This window comes from Anolis carolinensis, chromosome 3, assembly GCF_035594765.1.
Source record: "Anolis carolinensis isolate JA03-04 chromosome 3, rAnoCar3.1.pri, whole genome shotgun sequence".
Taxonomy (NCBI): Eukaryota; Metazoa; Chordata; class Lepidosauria; order Squamata; family Dactyloidae; genus Anolis; species Anolis carolinensis.
The window spans coordinates 266,912,163-266,928,680 of record NC_085843.1 but is presented as its reverse complement, the minus strand read 5'-3'; the positions used below and the strand labels follow the sequence as shown (position 1 = coordinate 266,928,680).

The 16,518-nt window shown below is 38.4% G+C and overlaps 1 protein-coding gene across 2 annotated transcripts in view; it reads left to right on the top strand.

Annotated features, from left to right (window-relative positions):
- Positions 1-3,314: 3,314 nt before the first annotated feature.
- The window catches only part of zbbx (zinc finger B-box domain containing), a 98,555-nt gene continuing 85,351 nt past the window's right edge, over positions 3,315-16,518 (top strand). The window contains exon 1 of one of the 2 annotated variants that reach the window (XM_008106076.3): positions 3,315-3,721. The gene's annotated coding sequence lies outside the window, so the exon portion shown is untranslated. The remainder of the gene's footprint in view (positions 3,722-16,518) is intronic. The other variant, XM_062976736.1, reaches the window with a different exon arrangement.

The following is a 16,518-nucleotide window of genomic DNA, read 5'->3' as shown; positions in this document are numbered from 1 at the left end:
AGGTGAAATATTCTGAACAGAGACATAGATAACAAAACAAACACCACAGAGGTGTTAACTCTTCCCTATGCTATCCAAAGCTATCTATCTATCTATCTATCTATCTATCTATCTATCTATCTATCTATCTATCAATCATCTATCTATCTGGAGTTACACTTAACAAAATGTACTTGTTCTGACTTGCAAATAAATTCAACTTAAGAACAAACTTATAGAACCCATCTTGTTCATAACTTGGGGACTGCCTGTATATTGGACAGTGACTTTTAATATATTCCCACCAACATGGCAATTGACAATTTTTCCTTGATAAAATCCAGTTTTCTATGGCTAGGTTTTGCAAAGCTGGGCAAGCCAGACAACATGATAACACTGCAAAAATGACTTGCATGTATCCTAGAAAAGTTATGCTTTAGGGCTCTGATTCTGGTGACTAATATTGACCCCAAAGCAACAGTGCCACAGAAATATGCATGATTGTTCAATATGATGAACATTTTGAAATTCTCATTGAAAAAGGATCCTTTTTATTGTATTTAGGATTCTTGGCATTAATGGGGAAGCTGGCCAGTCCAAATATCTACCTGAAATAGAAATAAGATAAGGGCTCACTTTGAAAATAATAAGTCTCACAATAAATGCAGATGCATTTCAAGAGGAAATGAAACCTTATATCCTCTAATATAATAGATTAGCATATTACATTCTCATAATACAGTAGAGTCTCACTTATCCAACATAAACGGGCCGGCAGAACGTTGGATAAGCAAATATGTTGGATAATAAGGAGAGATTAAGAAAAAGCCTATTAAACATCAAAATAGATTATGATTTTACAAATTAAGCACCAAAACATCATGTTATACAACAAACTTGACAGAAAAGTAGTTCAATATGCAGTAATGCTATGTAGTAATTACTGTATTTACGAATTTAGCACCAAAATATCATGATGTATTGAAAACATTGACTACAAAAATGCGTTGGATAATCCAGAATGTTGGATAAGCGAGTGTTGGATAAGTGAGACTCTACTGTACATTTTGTGTGTATGTGTAAAATCTGTACCTCTTTTTCTGGGGTGAGAGCTTGCCATTCAAGTCGTTGAATTGTAGAATCATAGAATAATAGAGTTGGAAGAGACCACATGGGCCATCTAGTCTAACCCCCTGCCATACAGGAAAAGCACAATCAAAGTACCCCCAACAGATGGCCATCCAGGCTCTGTTTAAAATCCTCCAAGAAGGAGCTTCCACTACATTCTGAGGCAGAGAGTTCCACTATTGAACAGCTCTTACAGTCAGAAAGTTCTTCCTAATGTTCAATTGGAATCTCCTTTCCTCTAATTTGAATCCATTGCTTCTAGTACTAGTTTCCAGGGCAGCAGAAAACAAGCCTGCCCCCTCTTCCTTATGACATCCATTCACATATGTACAGGGTGTTTGAAAAAGAACTTCCTAGTTTTAATGTGTTTTAACTTAACACTAGGAAGTTCTTTTTCAAACACCCTGTATACATGTCCATCATGTCTCTTCTCAGCCTTCTCTTCTGCAGGCTAAACATACCCAGCTCTTTATGATGCTCCTCATAGTGTTTGTTCTCCAGACTTTGATGATTTCAGTTGCCTTCCTCTTGACTTCTTCCAGCTTATACAGTAGAGTCTCACTTATCCAACACTCGCTTATCCAACGTTCTGGATTATCCAACGCATTTTTGTAGTCAATGTTTTCAATATATCGTGATATTTTGGTGATAAATTCATAAATACAGTAATTACTACATAGCATTACTGCGTATTGAACTACTTTTTCTGCCAAATTTGTTGTCTACCATGATGTTTTGGTGCTTCATTTGTAAAATCATAACCTAATTTGATGTTTAATAGGCTTTTCCTTAATGCCTCCTTATTATCCAACATATTCGCTTATCCAACATTCTGCCGGCCCGTTTATGTTGGATAAGTGAGACTCTACTGTATCTTGTAAAAATTGGGCACCATAGTCTTTTCCCTTAGCTGGCATGCCACTGAAAGTTTCCTGGTCACCTACTGCCCCACAAAGGAGAGAATAGCCAAAGTGAAAATTCACACATTGGGGTGTAGGCTGCCTGTGCTGAGCTCCTGAAAGCAGCCTCCTTTTTGCAGGATAAACCTGGCAGAAAGCCATGCATCTCTCTCAGATGAAAAAGGACTTTCTCTTCTTCATCTGCAGAGAGATGTGTAATCAGGCTTCCAATGCTTCTCTCCTCTCAGAAAGGGAGTCATCTTCTTCCCCTTCCAAGGGAGGTGTATGGCTTTTCACAGCAAACTGCCCCATTGGATTTGTCACCTGAGGAAGAAGCTATTTCCAGGAGCTCAGCATTTGCAACCTGGTCTTCTGCTGCTTTTACCTTCACCAAGGAAGGGGTCTTGAAATATAACTAAAACAGTGTAACACGAGCTCATGGTCTACTGTACATCTGCCTTTATTTTCATATTAATGTATGATATAGGCATTTCAGAATTATAATAATACAACCATTTTTGTATGCACTGTTTGTTTCTATCTTCTCTATAAATCCTTTTCTGTAGCTTAGGTGACTTCCATACTTCCAAGTAATGATGATACTGCTAAAATGGATATATGAAGAGAAAGTATGTAAAGAAGTAACTATATGAGACATCCCACTGTTTCTCTTCTTGCCTTTCTGAATAATAAAAGAAAAAAAAATTCTCATACATTTCTAAGAGGAAAGTTCTTACAGAGATGTTCAACTACTAGCTTTCTATTTTGATTATACTTTTGACAGTTATTGCTTCAACCTACGTGTAGCCAAACTTTGCTAGCAAATAGAACAAAAAACAACCCATTGGGGCTGAAAACAAAAATGATTTTTAAAAATCTATATTACTGACATTTTTTCAGCAAAAAGAATGCATAAAGCATTCTCAATCTTTGTTACAAAATGTCTTGGATAGAATCTTGATGCTGTTTTATGCACGTCTAAATTCTCTAATGCACGTAGTGGTACTTTTGGGGCACTGGGCAACATCTGCATTCAATTCATAGTTGTATAAGTGCTGTTCTGCAAATATAACTGTGGTATATGGAATTCTGCCTTCCTTGATAGCGCATAACAATTTACCAGTGCCTTCAACATACTTCTTTATTCACTGGTCTTGAGGACGTAGCTAATCTGCACCATCCGATTGCACAATGCAGCAATAACCAATCACATTTTTGTACTATGTTGGTATTTATTAACAGTGAGGTAGCACAATCAGCACTAAAATAAACTAGTGTAGACTTATACTGGCAAGCACCCGTAAAGGATCTTGTCCTTTTTATACTCTACTTCTACTCTATTTTTTTTCCACCTTGATTACTTTCTTCCAGTTTCCAGCTTGATCAGCTCTAAAGAATTTCCAATGGCAACAATGAACAAGACCAACTCTACCGATGAAAGGAACCTCCAGGTCAAGATGTCTGCTGTGTCGCCAAATCTACCATGGTGCCACACAATAAATTTACTAAGGGGCAGAGATTTAGTTTGGGAGGAATTGGAAATGAGTGGCATTTAACTCCAGAGCTTATATGTTTACTATCTGGACTGCGGTTCTCAGCATTTTTCAGACAATATGGACATCAGCAAATTCTAGAAATTGAAGTCCAGTATTTTTTCCAGCCTGTAACAGCTGTCACCAGAGACTTCTGTGAAACTTCTCAAGGTGCTGAGCCAGGTATGTTGGAGTTAAGAATGCAGTGACTGGGGGTAATCTTAATGATTTGGGCATTTATGGACTGGCACTTCCATTAATATCACTGAGCCCTAAAAAGATTTAAAAACTTATTTCAAAGGATGTCAGCATTTCATGTATCCCAACAAGTGCCCTAGCATGTTGAAAGCTGTTATCCTATTGCCCACCAGTGTCCCATCCCTTCTTTTTCTCTGTATATATGGGCTTAAAATCACAGCATTTTGCTACTGTTTTGGGATAAACAATTACTTCTTATTGTGGTGGCTAATAAAGAACATTTATTTTACTGTTATTTGCTTTTTACATACTGGTATTTAGGCATTCCACTGTAAATGACCAAAATAATAGATATTTCGTTATGATAGTATCAACGATTCTCCTTTTTTGTTCAAGGAAGAAAGTAATCAACATAACGAGCTATCTGTATTTAAAACTATGCTCCCTCCTAAAACTGAGAACTTGCTAATATAGCCAAGTAAGAAATTGGCATGGCATCAAACTGTGTGCAAATTGCTCTCCAAAGAGTTCGGGTCATCACAAGTCCAAACTAATATGGTCTGCTGTGTTAAATTTGATTTCTTAAAATGCTGTGCTGTGCCACTCTGGAGCCGCTCTCATTTTGGCATGACATGACAGTTGCTAAACAATGGAAATATTTTTGAAAAACAACAACAGGGAAAGTAAGTTGTGGTTGTCAGCATATTTTGCACATAATCTTGTTAGAGAATAATCAGCAGCAATAAAGTGGACTTTGTGATTCCAGCAACAGTGCATCGTTTGCAATTGTATGCACTTCTCTAATGATTATATGTATACATAAACTCCCAAATTCTTGGAGAACCAGAGATGTTGCTCCGATTTCCTTAAATCACATCAGTAGTAAGTACTGCAAGCCATTTCAATTTTTTCCTTTTATTAACATTTTATTGTGGAAAGCCTCATTCTCTGGATGTTGTCAATGAGGGAAATGCATTTATATTACATTTTTCTTGTTTGAAGGGACTTCAGGAAATATATTTCTATAGCTCACAGGAAGAGTAAAAAAGGAACCCAAATGCTATAAAAAACTTGAAAGTGGCATAAACATATTTTTGTACATCTTTTCCATGAAATAAATGGTATGAAATATCTCTGAAAATGACAAGAATGGGTAATCTTAGTCAATATAGTCCTTAGCCTAATTTGACCACTAAAAGATATCAATTCAAAATTTGGCAAGGGTGGTCACAGTAATGGCTATATATGGCTAAGATGCCCTGGTGGCATCTGAGGCTCCCCAGAAACTGACCAGAATCTGTTTGGTGTCATATCCCAATTACACCAGCCTATGTAATTTTGAAAAATTGTGAAAATAAGTATTAAATACCTCCAAAATCATCCCTTCCCATACAAGATAGCTTCCCTGCATATCCCCCATCACTATTTAATAGCTGGGAGGACCTAAGCAGCATTCAGCAGTACTTACATAACCAGACATTGATCTGTTTTATCTCCAGATGACAATATGCTCTTTGGACTGAGCCTTGCCTTTTTCCATGGGACTAAAATATGGGATGAGCAGAGTGCAGTTATTGAACCACATACAGACACATCTGGGAATTTTTGTAAATTGGGAGGGAGCCAATCATAGCTTCAGAAGACTCTACAAGGCATGAGCAGTCATTTTGGAAGCCTGCAGTCTGTTTGTCCAAACTTCTGAGGAATATGATTGGCTATGTTCATCTCCTTCATGGGACAGGGCTCAAAACATGGCAAATGTGGCATGTCACAGCCACTTAGAAATTGTCCTCATCTTCTTGAAGTAGCCCACTCTTGGACTACAAAGTGTGTGCATGAAATAAAGTAGTCAATTGGATAAATGCATTTTGATATCTGCTTAGAAGCAAAGCAGGTCAATATTTAGATTGGAAGCCACCAATTAATACCAGGTGCTGTAGGATATATTTCAGAAGAAACAACTGCCAAAACCATCTCTGGACATTCCTTGCCTTTAAAAAACAGTCAAAAATTCATGTGGTTGTCACAAGAACTTGAAGGTACATGCACACTCACAGAAGAGATGCAAGCTAAACCTCTCCTCTCCTAAAAAGTCAGTATGTGCTCTGACTAAGCAATCCTAATCCAGAAGTTAGTAGTAGGGGACTTCGCAGCTGCTTACATTTGAATGAAAAAGGCAACATTTTCACATTGCCAAAGCTAAATTAATCACAGCCTGCCTACTACTTAACAGTTGAGTTGGTGAGGAAATAGGGATGTGCTGATTCAGGTTTTTCAAGCGACAGTCTGAGGTTATTTTAGGCCCACTCTCCATTGGCATGTTTTTTTTGTAATCATTAATCAACTGAATTTGTAAAGGTTTAAAGTTCAGACAAGCCCTGTGAAGTTTGCTTAATATGCTTTGTAAGACATCTCCCCTTGTTCTGCAAACCTTCTCTGTTTGCATAAATAAGCTCCCTCATGACATTTAGCATTTTAAAATTATTATTAGTTCAAAGGAAGAACTGCTGGCCTGGATTGTGGATTTCTCTCATGACATGTATTGCTTACCTTTCAACTTTCCCAGTTGAGTAGAGCCAGTCCCAATGAATCCTCTGTTGCCCCACATTTTCAGCTGCTTTTAAAATGCCCCACTTCTGACCTACTACAACTTTCTCCCTTTGGCTTAAACTTAATTGCATTGATACAAAGTGAGTTCAAAGTGCAAAAGTAGTTTGTAATCAGCTCCCTGGGGGACAAGAATAAGAAGAAATAGAATTACGCCCTTCGCAGTAGGCTCAGGAAGAAGCAAACTGTTGCAACCTGCCCCAGCTTGTGTGTTTTTCCTCATCTGTAAGCTTTGCCATCTTGTTCAGCCTTTGATGTTTGGCCACACATGTCCTGATTTTTATTAATTAATTGTTGGAGGGCACATTATATTGAGACTAGATTCCTTCTAAGGTTAGAGGGATCAACCTATTCAGTCTCAAGTCAATTCCTAAAATCTTCTCACCTAACTTATCTAGATAATTACATTTTTAGAGTTTTTAAAATACTTTTTGCACTGCAACTTTCAGAATTTCCCTTCCCAGTGTGGTTTCTGGGAAGTGTACTCCAAAAATGTTAACTTTTCCAATTTCTGAGATTTGGAAGTAGTGAAATAAAAATGATATCATTTTAAAAATGGAGAAAATGTATCAACAATCCTTCAATGTTTGTCATTGTTCGCCTGTGAGCAGCACTTGAAAATGACCCAAGACAAGCTGGGAATCAGCATCTAAAGACAAATTAATTCCAAAGGGCAAAGAAAGAGGCAGGATCAGAAAATCATAGAATCATAGAGTTGGACAGTACAGGAGTACAACAGCGGCCAGAAAGACCATTATACTTAGTGTTATAGCACTACAATCCACTTTAACTTCTATGACACATCCTGTGGAATTCTGGGGACTGACCTTTCCTAAACTGCAAACCCAGGATCCCATGAGATGTTGCCATGCCACTTAGGGACATTTAAGTAACAGTGGTTCAAGGAAAACCCAACAGTAATAGGAAGTGCTGTGACATGTTTTTCAGTTGGGAGGGATATAATAGACAATCAGAACAAAAAGAACAAGGCCTGAAGATACTCTAGAGTGCAGCTACTCTGCAGAATTAATGCAGTTTGACACCACTTAAACAGTCATGGATCCTGGGATTTGTAGTTTAGCAAAGCACGAGCACATTTTGGCAGAGAAAGCTAAAGACCTTGTAAAATTACAGCTCCCACAAACCCATAGCATTGAGCCATGGTAGTTAAAGTGGTGTTATCTGAATCAATTATATTTATTTATTTATTTACAACATTTATATCCCGCCCTTCTCACCCAAAGGGACTCAGGGCGGCTTACAAAAATTGGCAAAATTTAATGCCCTATATAATGTTGTAAATGCATCTTTGAACTGTCCATGCTTCACCAGATGGGGAAAACCCCAATAAGATCTAGGGCCCATCCTGACAGGCCTTTAACCCAAGACTTGTTTCAGTTTTACTGGAGGCATCCAAATGACACGTCCAGTAAAGCTGGATTAATTCAGGACAAAGCAGGTAAACCCTGCTTAGTCCCAAATTAATTAGATACCCGGTAAGACTCAGATCTTTGATAAGATCCGGGTCTTTCCAGGTGTGGGCCCAGTGTGGATTGGGCCTGGGGACAGATTCACGAGATCCCCGGGTTCAATCCACATACCATTCTCAGGTTTTTTGGGCTTCATGAGCCTGGGAAACCAAGAGGGCACCCACCCCTTTCCCCAAAAACCCTCAAAATAAGCCCTTAAAATTAAAACAACTTACCCGGCCACCATTAAGGTACTGCTGGAGTCCTCTTGACATGTAGAAATGATGTGCCAGGAAGGGGAGGGGGTGAAGAGGGTTTTTTTTTCATGTCAGGAGCAACCTGAGTTGCTTCTGGTGTTAGAGAATTGGCAGTCTGAAAGGACCTTGCCCAGGAGACGCCCGGATGTTTTGATGTTTTTACCATTCTTGTGGGAGGCTTCTCTCATGTCCCCTCATGGAGCTGGAGATGATAGAGGGAGCTCATCCGTGCTCTCCCTGGGTGCTCTCCCTTTCTTAAACCTGCTTCAGCGTACATTTAAATGAAGTCTCAAGTGTTACTAGAAACTTTTGATAAAGGTTGCTCAGAAATTACTTGTCTTCATCTGAATGATACAAGGCACCATCTCCTTAAGTACAACCCAGTTTCTGGCCTTTGTCTTACCTGTCTTCTTTTGGACTAAAAAACTCCCTGCTCCAAGCCTTAATTAACTGCCTGTCAAGGAAGTATACATCACTGATGTTTAAGAATCTTATTGCTTTACTAGCAATTGTGCAGAGCCTGAATAACCGATAACACATAATAGTTCTGATGACTTGAGATGTTATTTACCCTACTCCAGCCCACTCATCCTAAGTCATTTGTTGCATTGGATTTGAAACAATGTTGTAAGAGAGCATATGTATGAAAAGTAAGCAGTTCATTACAGTCCAAATTTAACAAATAGTGTTCTTTAGTAGTAGTTGGCATGAGCTAAGGATCTGCAAATTTGAGAATCCTAATACAGAACCAGCAATTGAGCTACTTGATTCAGGAGTCTACTTGCCTCTACTGTGCTCTGACAATATGTATGTAAACAAGCAGATACTTGGAAGATAACAAAAATGTTCTGAAGTCTCTCTTCCAAAACTAATCCTGTGCTCATGGACTTAACACTATGTGAAGAAGTGTAGAGCAGGAAACATTATCTGCACCAGTTTTCCATTGGCAAAACAAGCGGCCTATGTAGAATCAGAATTAACTGGGCACATCAAATAATGGTTTTTCACACTGTTTATGCATTATGCTTCTTTGGTATGGGCTGCCAATTATTGTGAAGTTAGGTAATTTCATTTTGGTATCTCTCAATCACATGCTGAAAAATGCTTCACACATTAGCAAACAGGTGAAACCAGAATTCTATGAGGGTTATCTGCATGCATACATACATTTCCAGGTATAACATGCAATACTGAGTGGAAGCACAGGAACATCTTGAAGACGTCTTGGAGTTCATTCAGGCTAAGATCCCATCTACACTGTCATATAATTCAGTTTTTGAATCTAGATTATCTGCTTTAAACTGAACTATATGGCCAGTGTAGAGTTGTATAATCCAGTTCAAAGTAGCTAATGTGGATTCAAAAGATGGATAAAATGGCAGTGTAAATACAGCCTGAGTCCGATTTTCATGTTCATGTAAACTCATTTTAGAAACCTCAAGAAGTGGCAGCATACTCAAGCCCATCTAGCTGTTGGTTCAGGTTATTACTACAATACTGTTTAGTGTATTTTGGAGGAGCAAGGTGTCGCTTGCTACTACTACCCATCCACATATTTCCTGCACTTGAGCTAAAAGTTCTGAGCTTTCTCTAATAATGGCAAGTGCCAACAGAAACTGATTCCCCCCCCAAAAAAACAACAAACCCTGAGTTTTGCAAAAGTATCTCCAATTTGATTTTTAAAGTATTTCATGTTTTAAGAAAACTATTGAGAAATATTGCACAGTCCCTAGATTTCACTAGAGAAGTCTCTTAAGCTGACTTCCATGTGTGCAAGTGTGCTTAGATATCCATTAGTGATATTCCATGTGCTGCCTAAATTTCTAGGAAAGAGAAGAAGCAGGATGTAATTTCGGAGAATTGAAGTAGACAGTATGTATGCACACCAAATTAGATATAGTTCTAGAAAATAAACAGGGAGAATATCAACGGATAACTATCTAACATCCCATTAGCTGTTAAGGATACTTACTGAATCACTGCTGTTTTAATTTTCAACATTCAGTGTGGCATATCCTACTCACCCTAAAAATCAAAAACAGCCTAGTCATGAAATTCAGTACCAGCTACGAAAAAGGCACAGAATGTCAACCAAAATTTATATTCACAAAGCCTTCCTTTTCTAATTTTGAATAATATTATCATTGTATTATAATTCTATCATGAACTGAGACCTTCTAAATGATTCTCCTTCTCTCTCATCAGATATATAGTATCATAATGTGACTGCATTACACAGATGCCATTTTACAGAGCACTATGTATTCATAATAGCCTGGTGAAGTGATAATATTCATAACCTTGGCCCCATTTGTCATGGCTGCCAAATGAAACATCCTCCAAAAGATTCAAAGTCAAAGCCACATGTACCCTGAAAAATCCTAAGCTAATATAGGATAGCAGATGATAGCTCATCTGCTTAGCAACAGAAGGCAATATTAGGGCATTTGCTGTCTATAAGCCAATTCAAGGTGTCCCTCCTGATATTGAAAGCCCAGAGCTGGATTGATTCTTTTCATCACAGCAGGATTCATTAGACCAAAGTACATTTCAGCCTATGACATTCCCCTTAGACTATATTGAAAATGCCAGAATCCCTCAGCCAGCGTGTATCTGGGAATGGTAACTGTTGAAGTACAATCTAACAGCCAGGACCCCAAGGAGAGTCCAGACAAGCATGTATTCATGTCATTTCTTGTTTGTTTGGCTTAGCAACCACCCACAATATGTGTGATCTGTCTGGCTCTTGTTCACTGCTTGGGAACATTGAGAGATACACTGCTACCTGACAGATGACCATCCAGCATCTTCTCCAGAGAAGGAGACTCCACCACTCTTCCAAACAGCATATTCTATTGCCAAACAGCTCTTACTGTCAAAAAGTGTAATGTTTGGAGGAATTTGAATTCTCTGCTCTTTATCACAGTCTCCAGAGCAATCAAAAACAAGCTTACCCCCAATGGCTCTCAGCAGCAATATATAGTTATTTTATTTTAGTAATCTAAAGTATGCAGAAGCATCTTCATTTTGTTTCACCATTAAAACCCATTAGGTTAAAACCAATGTATTTGCTTTGATTCTATGTTCTTGCATGGCAGGGGATGTGGATGGCCCTTGTATTCTCTTCCAACTCTATGATTCTTTGAAACTCTTCCTTCCACAGCCACTGTGTACTCTGCAGCTAAACTCTTAAGAACCAGAAAAAAATTGAAGGGCTTGAAGCTGATTACATCATAGTCTGCCCCCAAATAATTAGAAAATATCTTGATATTAAACCTTGCAAAACTTGGCTCTATCTTCTTGGTTATGCAACTTTCTTCAGCAAGAGAAGAAAATCACTCCAGGCGATTCTGTATCTTCCTCTAATATGCATCCTTCCAACTTCATTTTCCATTTCCTTCTAGAAAATGTTGTCAACTGTCTCTTTTATAGGTCAAAGAGAAAAGAAGAAATATATGAACACTGAGCAACAAATGTGTGCACTGACTGCTAATGCTCATGTGAACCAAACAATATTAGCTGCACACAATAGGCTTGGACAAACCCTGAAATTTGCAGAAGCCCCCCATCCATGTGAATAGAACCACGAAATTGACCCAATGAGATTTGGGCAAATGTAGTGGGAACAGAATGATAATTGTTGACAGGGTCATGGGAATTAAGGGAAAGGAGAGACAAAGTACTTATCTTACAGAGTGCATCTTGTACAAGAAATGACTAGGCTAACCAGGGAAATCTGCTGAACCGTTTGGGTTGAAAACTTAAGATGCCTCTTCTTTTCTACAGGAAATACATATCCTGGCAATGGCGGTCTATGGATTTTGCACTAATTGAGCTTTCACTTGGTCATCGGAAACAGTCTTTTTCATATAAAGTCCAAGGTCTAACAGTGACAGGAGCCTTTGCTCCTGTTCCAAGGTTTCTTTGGCATGGCTTGAATTAGATGAACCAGTGACAGAGACCTCAGTTTGCATAGTTTTTTCAGTTTTCACCTCCATCCAGGTGTGCATGTTCTGGAGTCTTCATCAGTAATGGTTCTTAACCTATTGCCTTCTCGGTCTTCAATATTCTTCTCAAGTCAAGTGGATGACAGGAAACACTAACAGCAACTAACAGGGCTTCAAGTCTTAGAACAACAACTCAAACTAGCAGACAATTACACAGCTTTGTTTGGAATGACCCACAGTTAATTTCATGGCCTTGTTTGATATCCCAGTGGGAGGAGCAAGAAGGCGGATGTAAGAGAGAGCTCTGGAAGGGGGAAGAGCAAGAGAGCAGTGGCATGACTACTTTCAGGGTTTTTTTTGTAAAAAAAAAATCAAAAACTATTAAAGATAATTACATGGGGTAAAAACACATGAAACTACATAATAAAATCCATAATTGTGTTCAGATTTCAAAAATTTGAATGTCTAAAAATCACGATCTATGACCCACACATATTACATTCTTAGAAACTACACAAAAATACCTTTAATCTGGTACCTAGTTATTCAAAAATACTTGATAATTTAGAAGAAATTAAAGTATAAACCTTTAAAGCAAGCAGAAATGAGCATAGTTGTTATATACCTAGAAATATTGTAAATTGTATTTAAACTTAAGCTTTTCTTATGGAGTTTAACCTGGGAAATCTGATTCTGATGTCAGTTTCGGTGAATTACGTCGTCTTCACATCAAAAATGTTGATTAAACATCTGCCATATCAAAACTTAATCACTTCCACTATGTTGCCTATTTCTGCTATTACAATGTATATTGTAATAGGGTAATGACAGTGTGAATAAATTATCAAAATTTGGTTAAAATTGTGTTTCTGGAGGAACTCTAATTTTGGCTTCTCATAGACTTAATATGGGGATTTGGTTAACCAGTTAAAATTCATGAGAAAACCAGGTTTTTTAACCTGAAAAATAGGGGGGGGGGGGTTAAACCTGTCCCGTCCCATTCCCATCCTCTCCCTGCCCCCCAGCTACAGATTTGATCTGGAGCCATAAAGTCCTTGCAATCTGACTCCTTTGTGTCTGATTCTTAAGTTATGGCATAAGATCTGCACAACTTTGAAAGTTCATAGGTTTGAGGCTATGCCCCTCCTAAATCCTCATATTTCAAAACTTGGGTGATACATACTTTGAAATATTTTTGAAGCACTTTGCATTGTAAATACTTTTGCTAATTTATTTATTTATTTACAGTACTTATATTCTGCCTTTCTCACCCCAAAGGAGACTCAGGGCGGATCACAATGGACATATACATGGCAGACATTCAATGTCATTAGGCAATATGACATATATAGACAGACACAGAGCAATTTAACATTACAGCTTCCGGCTTCATGAGGGTATGCTCGATTCCGGCGACAGGGGGAGCTGCCACTTCACTGTCGACTTGTAACACCGAGTCCTTGATGGAGTACTTCATCATTTTTCCACACGCTCCTGGAAGGTTTTATGTTGTCGTAAATTAGTTAAATTAGCCTCCCCACAATGCAGTACCTAAATTTGCTACTCGATAAATACAACTATCTTTCAGGCTGCATAGGTCAACAGTGAGCTAGACTATTGAATGATCTGGAGCTCACTCCGACCCGGGCTGGATTCGAACTCTGCTTAATCTGCTTATTCAGCATTTGGGAACTGTACTTTAAAGTTTTTTACCTTCTGTAATGAGGTAAAAACATGCATCAGTGGAACGTTCTGAAAAATTTTCTTGCCTTGAAAGAAAAGGAAACATTGAATTGATAGCAGAAATGGCTTATTACAGGAAGGGATCATCAAAGTTTCTTTGTTTCATTTTTAAAAATAAAATAAAATAAAAGGAAATAATCAGAGGGCGAGAAAGGATTGTTATTTTTCTTTCCAGCTGGGGAATGCAATAACGACCAGCGAGATAATATATGTGGGGCCCTTTCACACAATGTATAAACATGATGAATCCACTACAAACGACAGAATTCTATGGAATCCTGGAGTTTTGGCAGATAATTCTCCATATCCCTCCCTGAACTGCAAATTCAAAGATTCCATATCATGAACCTATAGTGTTTAAAGTAGAATAATAACACTACAATTGTGTACTGTCATAGGGCCCCTGGCATGCATCAATGTATAGCACAGTGTAAATATGCATCTGTTTTGAACATGCCATGCTACAGAACCCTCCACTCCCCAGCTGGAATATTTTGAAGAACACAGCTCATTTCGGTTCCATCCTTCTTGTTTTCTGCCACTAAGTAGGCTTGTCCAGGTAATCACAAGATATCTTTTAATGTGGCTTGTAGCATCATACAACACTGACTGAAATCATAATGTGCCTTAATTTTTTCAAGGAAAAGTAATTAATAATAACTTACCTGAAACTACTGCAAGACTCCTGAGTTGTTGGGAAATAGGCTCCCAGCCAGGCCACAGCTACTTAAAACCATGGCTATGAACAAACACTATTAGATAATACGGCTTTTGGTCCAAATATACCATAGAGTTTCATTAGATGTGTCCTCTCTAGGAATTTGCTATGTCCTCCAAAACAACTCTATGGTAATTTCTAGTATAAATATATGATAAAATTGCCTGGAAAAGCTAACAAATTCCTAGTGAGACCATTCCCGCCCCCATCCCTCGGCCCAGGTATGGGTAAGAGAACTATGGGTATGAGTTCTGCATTTACAGTGCTCTTACTGCATTTAATTCAAAGTTCTGTTTGCTAGAAACTAAATCAATTCCACTGGGAGAAATAAATAGTAATTGAAGAAAAGTGTAGCAATCTGTGAACGATCCTCAAGTTGTGCCAATGCTGCAATATCTTATCTAGTCTCTGCAGATAATTTCACAGATTTGTGTGTTGTTCCCCATTGCCCTCCCTCCTTGCCCTTTCCTACTTTCAGTTGCCTTAAATCTTTTCCTTCTACATCGTTAAAAGACATCAGATAATTTGAAGGCTTACTCATTATAGTTAATGGATATGATTGTGATTAGGTGTTAAGGGGGAGCCTTTGCTTCAAAGCAGGTGGAAAAGTTTCTAACAAACCTTAGTTCAAAATGTGAATGCCTTAAGATGAGCTCTTTTTATTGTTTTTACTGCGTGCCAAGAGAACAAGCTAAGCTCTATCCCAGCAGGGGAATTTCAGTGAAAGCTGAGAGATAATCCTCCCCATTTTCCTCATCATAAAGTTGCTGCTCTTTGTGCGTTGACTGGCCTGCTTTTTCCTCAATTTACTCATAGGTCATTATCTCTTTAATTCTGTTGGGTAAGGCAAAATATTATATAACATTGATAACATCCAGAATACAGATGAATCAAAACAAAGTTGGCTGGTGGGTAAGAACTGTGCATTGAAAGGAGCAGGGTTGGCAACTTCCTCAAGTCAAAAGAGTTCTTGTATTAAAAGAACCATCTCATCCCCATGTAGTGGACTGAGTGTACATTTTTCTCTCTGTATTTGATCGATAGTTCTGAAGGTAGAATAGATAAGTTTCAGGAAATATCTTTCTGATTTTTCCCATGTGCCTTTCTACAGTGCTATATCAGTTCCAACCTCTAACTTGTGGCTTGCTCATTTTTATCCAGGTGTTTTGGGCTTCAACTAGCCAAAACCCCAGCCAGCTTTCCAGCAGTTAGGAATTGTGGGAGCTGAAGTCCAAAACAGCTGGAGGATCAAATGTTGGGAATCACTAGGCTAGAAGAACAACTGAAGCCAGTAGGGAGCAACAAAAAGAAGGATGCGTAACAGATTCAAAGAGTTCTGGTGACTAATAGTGCCCTCCTCTCTACTTGACAGATGTGTAATGCTACTATCTTGATGTGAATAGTGTTTCCAGATCTGATGTTCTGGCCCCAAGGCTTCGTCTCCTGTCCTTAGGGCAAGGGGAAAAAACCCCAAGGAAAGAGTGCTGCCTTATAAGTATGTAAGAGTGTACATTTGGGTGCCTTCTTACTTTGGTGTTTTCATGTGTTCCATTGAAATGTGGTGAACTTAGTGCACTGTGGTTGGTACTTAATAGATCATACTTAATGAAACCAAGAGGGACTATTCTAGTAACAACCTGGGCCTGCCCTTTGATATAAGAAATGATTGTAGCTCTCAGGTTTTGGCTCTTAAATAACAGAATCTGGGATAGTCCCTAGATGCTGCTGTGAAATTAGATCCTTGAAATCTAACATGGATTCACATGTATACCTGAATGAACTATTTCTATATATTCTACATTGCAGTGAGTTGGTATCTGCTGGGGTTTGGTTCTAGGATTCTCAGTGGATACCAAAATCCAGGGATGTTCAGGTCTCATTATATAAGTGACGTATTAAAATGGTGTCCCTCATATAAAATGGCAAAATCTAGATTTGCTTTTGGAATTATTTTGCAGGTGGGAGAGCTATTTTCAAGATGTGGATGATTCTATTCATGGATACAGACTACATGGATATGGAGGACTGACTGTAAATGCTA